Source organism: Haliotis rufescens, unplaced genomic scaffold (genome assembly GCF_023055435.1).
Source record: "Haliotis rufescens isolate VD_foot unplaced genomic scaffold, xgHalRufe1.0.p SCAF_98, whole genome shotgun sequence".
NCBI classification, from domain to species: domain Eukaryota; kingdom Metazoa; phylum Mollusca; class Gastropoda; order Lepetellida; family Haliotidae; genus Haliotis; species Haliotis rufescens.
Genome location: NW_025964392.1, coordinates 791,159 through 796,574, shown reverse-complemented (window position 1 = coordinate 796,574; position 5,416 = coordinate 791,159). Strand labels below are relative to the sequence as shown.

At 38.9% G+C, this 5,416-nt stretch overlaps 1 pseudogene; it reads left to right on the top strand.

The window, feature by feature from the left end:
* The first annotated feature begins 776 nt into the window (after window positions 1-776).
* On the top strand, window positions 777-953 carry LOC124120776 (annotated as a pseudogene).
* Window positions 954-5,416: the final 4,463 nt, after the last annotated feature.

Genomic DNA, 5,416 nt, shown 5'->3' with positions numbered 1-5,416 from the left:
TTTTTATCTATTGTCCGTGTGTTGATGTGTTGTGGGATATCATTTCCAAGTGGTTAGATCATTTATCGTTTGAGCTCCTGAAATGTAGTAATGAGGTCATTAGGTTTACCTTAATACCGAAAATTCCAAATTCCAATCGGAAATCGCTCTGTATTTATCTTTTGACTTCGGCAAAATATTCCATTTGGCTTGTTCGAAATTCTAATAAATTTGAGCATAACAAATTGGACGGAAATGATATCATGTTGCGTTTTTGTCTTTCTTCTTCACTTTTCTGTTATGTTGATGCCGATCATATACTTTAGCATTAAGTGTAATCCAAATGTTGCCTGTATTTTGTTGATGTTGCATTGTTTAGTTTATTTCTCATTGTTGTTATCCATTTCAAAGTATTTCATCTTGTCCGACTTTGCTTGTCCCCATGCCCCGCATCCGCAAATTGCAATTGGCATTTTTTTCTAAAAATTGTGTTGTTGTTCCTATTGTCGTCATTTCTTTGTTTATTTCGCTGTATGTTATCTCTGTTGATTTTACCATTGCATTACTGTTTCTGTGTGTTATTTTGATTACAGTTATGATTCTGGTTGGTTGGTTATGTTCATCCTGTTAAGTGTATTTCTTGTGTTCCTTATGTTCTCTTCTTCTAGTTTTTGTTCCTTATGTTCTCTTCTTCTAGTTTTGACTCTGTTAGCACTTCAGGGCCCACAACTGTGAGATATTTAGGCGGCCCTGCAGTGACAGCGCTGTCCGCGCGTGTACAAAATTAACTTTAGGCAATAAATTTTATGAAAAAGTAAGAAAAAAAGTATCTGTCCTTATCAGCTTAATATCTGATTATGGAGGCATCAATATTGAACTGATTTTTACAATGGGATGAGGTGCCGCCGGGCTTGCTCCGCCCTCATCACGGGTTGACCCGGTATTGCAGTAACTCCGGGAATGGGTCACACCCCATTTTTTATTTTGTCCTTTTCCCTTTTCTGGAGATGGAGTGGGTGAATGCCGCAAAGCTGCGTCCTTTGTCCCATACACAGGTGAATGATGTGAGGGCACGTCTGACTGTCAAGGGTGAGACTACGGTGATGAATTTTCCCAGAGATAAGCTGATTAATGTGATTAAATCTGCTTTACCTACGTTTTCGGGTAAAGATTTGGAGGCCTTTTGAAAGACGGAGAGAAATGGTTGCTGTTTTTTGACATTTCATAAACAACACAAGGCGGATGTTCTGCTTCAAACACAGTCTTTACCATACGATAATGGTCATGTGGTATTTTTTATGTACCAAAAACAGGTCATAACCCTTCGAGTTCATTGGCTTCACCATACTGTGTAAGACAGTTATGTGGCGGAATACTTTTCCCGTTATGGTGAGGTGTTAAATGTCTCCTATGATCATTGTGTGCTCCCTGATGGGGCTAAAGTCTTCAGTGGCGTGAGACTAATCTCGATTGAGGTTACTGAAAATGAAAAAAAACCTTTTGCCTCATATTGTGAAAATAGGTGATGGCATGGCGATGTTAATCACAGCTCCGGGTCGCCCTCCCCTGTGTCTCAAGTGTGGCGAGACGGGACACCAAAAATATCTGTGTCCTCAGAGTGGGGACAGGGTAGAGGAGACTGCCAGACCTCATCAGCAGGCTTCAGGTGAGACCGGTACCACTGTAGCTGCCAGTGACAGGGTATCAGACGAGGTCGATGAGGAGGTTGAGGGACGTCCTTCTGGTGCGGAGGAATCTGAGGAAGATGGGGAGGTTGATAAGGGTGAGCGTATGGACACCGACAGCGAGGATACTGGAGCACCAGTGTCAGAGGAAGGGGAGACAACTTTACCATCGATCAGGAGGAGGGAGTGAATTCTGAAGGTGACGGTATTAGTGATGCTTTAGATTTCATTTCACAGGAAGAGAACGAGGCACTTGCTGTGTTGCCACTTGCCACCTCTGAAGCAGATGAAGTTTCTCATCCTGGTAAGAAAAAGGCAAGGTCAAGGTCGGATGGTGGGGGTGGCGAGACCAAGAAATTCAAGTCCTACCTTGTCAGTAATGTGAGCCAGGCTGCCTGCTAGGCTCTCACCCCTCCCCGATGTACAAGTTTCAAGGCTGTGGCGTGTGTAGAGGTGTCTGATCCGCCTTTACATAAGTTCTTTTTCTGTCTCCTTGCATATGAACATGGACATGTCCCTCGACTTTGAGATTGAATGGCGCCTTCAACTAACTTCTCCCATCGTTGGGAGTCTTTTGCTGTTTTGATGTGTTTATCTTTTCTTATATATGAATTCACCGATTAACCTTACATTCCATGTTTAATGTTTTTACTATAAATTGCAATGGGCTGTGATATAGCCCAAGTAAATTAAACACTTTATCTTATAAATTTAATTCTTCTGGCATTGACATTCTTTTCCTTCAAGAGTGAGTGAGTGAGTGAGTGAGTTATGATTTAACGTCACATCGGCAGTATTTCAGCCATATCGTGACGAGAAGTACATTAATAATACATAAATGTATACAACATAAAAAGCTGTCAACGATGGACAGTAAAATTACAAGAATATCACAGATTAATATTTAAAACTAGCATACAACTATAAAAGATATCACTATATATAACGGTACAATATAAAAAAGGGCTATAGATCGCCAGCAGCTGAAGGTAGATCACCATGCTAGGGTCCATTGGGACTTACAGTACTTTTGCTACCTGCATGGACCCCAGCCGGATTTACATCATCCCTTCCGCTGTTGGCGATTAATGACAAATCTAGCCAGAATAAATGAACATATATACTACGTCTAAAAACGAGCAGAAATAAACATACTTTGAAAGACGTGGTCTTACATACCCTCTCAGGGGGACAATAATTTTACACTACTTTAACCCCCTTCGAGGATATAGCCACTAACAATCCCAGTTACTGAATAATTCTACCAATTATAAAAGTTATTTATTTAATTACAAACTATAACAATCAAAATTTATGCAGTAATTCGATTTCCTTTAAAAAACCAATAATTAAATGACTACTTACCTGATAAAAAAGATCCTTGATACCTGATACCTTGAAATATTTATCCCTTGTGATGGAAAAATCAATGCAGTCAAGCAGGACATGCTTGACCGTGATTCTTTCATCACAAGGGACGCAGAATGGAGGATCTTCACCTTTTAAAATATATTCATGAGTATAACGTGAATGGCCAATACGACATCGTCTTAAAATGACCTCTTCAAATCTGGACTGACAACCCAAGTAGGTATAACCGATATTCGCTTTTATTGCATGTAATTTATTTATACCCACTTGGGTGTCCCACTTCTTCTGCATTAGATCTCTGATGTAAGATCTAATGACAGGTTTATAATCACTGTATGGTAAAAGAAGTGGTGTCACAGATTTGTTGAGTGCTGCTTTTGCGGCAGCATCAGCCATTGTATTACCAACAATCCCAACATGGCTTGGTAACCAACAAAAAACGATGTCATATTGGCCAGTCGCAAGATCATTAAATAACTCAAGAATTTCAATTAAAAATGGATGTTTAGATGACATATTTTTAATAGCCTGAAGGCACGAAAGTGAATCTGAAAATATAATGTAGTCTTTATATTTTGATTTCTTCTTGATATATTGTAGTGCTGTTAAAATTGCGTGCGCTTCTGCAGTGAATATGGAACTATTATCGGGTAAACGTGAAGATACTGTTCTGGATCCAATGACGGTGGCACTAGCAACTGCGCCACCATCCATGGATCCATCTGTAAATATAGATTTATATGTGTCATAAGTGTTTCGTAATTGATTGTATTCTTGTTTATAAATAAGTGGATTTGTATCAGATTTCTTAAGTTTTGTTAATGTGAGGTCTACAGTTGGTCTTACCATCTGCCAAGGAGGCGATGAAAAAAGTTTTGTCGGAGCTATATCCTGAAAGTTAATGTTTGCAGCAGAAATGACTGATTTAATTCTTATTCCTAGGGGTGGAACAAGAGATGTTTTCTTATTGTAAATATCTTCGTACAAAGGATTAAATACGCAATTAAAGGCTGGATTTGACTGATTGGAATATAATTTAGTGATGTATTGTAAAGATAGTTTCAGACGGCGTTGTTTAAGAGAAGGCTCATCCGCCTCAACAGACAGACTCGGAATAGGAGAAGTGCCAAAGGCTCCAAGGCAAAGCCTCAGTCCCTGGTGATGGATAGTATCAAGTTTTTTTAAATTACTTTTACAGGCTCCACCGTAGACGATGGAGCCATAATCAAGTTTGGAACGGATCAGTGACCTGTATAAGTGTAGGAGGGTAGTCTGATCCCCTCCCCACTTTGAATTAGAAGCAACTTTCAACAAATCGAGTGCTTTCAGGCATTTAGCTTTAAGAGATTTAATGTGTGGTAAGAAAGTTAAATGGCTATCAAAGATGAGTCCCAAGAATTTGGCCTCTTTAACAACTTTGATAGGGGTGCCATTCAAAAATAATTCAGGGTCTTTATGCGGCTTATATTTTCTGCAGAAGTGTATACAGTTAGTTTTAGACATAGAAAATTTGAACCCGTTTTCGAGAGACCATTTATGAATTTTATTGAGACAGATTTGTAACTGCCTCTCTATGGTATGCATATTTTTACCACAACAAGATGCATTAAAATCATCCACGAACAGTGATCCATCCACTGAATTACTTAAAACCTTGGACAGACTATTAATTTTAATACTAAACAAGGTGACAGACAATATACTGCCTTGTGGGACACCCTGATCCTGATTATAATGGTCAGACAGGGTGGAACCCACTCGGACTTGAAATTGTCTGTCTGTTAAAAATTGTGATATAAAATGAGGCAAACGGCCTCTCAAACCAAAATCATGTAAATCCTTTAAAATGCCATGCTTCCAAGTAGTATCGTAGGCTTTCTCAAGATCAAAGAAAATTGATACTACGTGTTGTTTGTTTACAATAGCATTTTTCACAAAGGATTCTAATCGTACTAAATGGTCGATAGTACTTCTATTTTTTTGGAAACCACATTGGATATTTGTAATTAGATTATTGGTTTCCAGATACCAAATTAATCTATTATTAACCATTCGTTCCATGGTTTTACATACGCAGCTTGTTAAGGATATAGGTCGATAGTTAGAGGGATCTGTATGATCCCGGCCAGGCTTCGGTATTGGGACTACAATGGCATTATGCCATGAAGTAGGAAAATTCCCTGATGTCCATATTTGATCAAATATGTCTAAAAGTGTCTCCAGACAAGAATCTGGTAAATGTTTTAAAAGCTGGTAATGAATGTTATCAGCTCCCGTTGCTGTGTCATGAGCTTGCCCAAGGGCGGTATGTAGCTCATGTAATGAGAAGACTTCATTATAGTCTTCACCATTATCAGAAGTGAAATTAACTTTGATCTTCT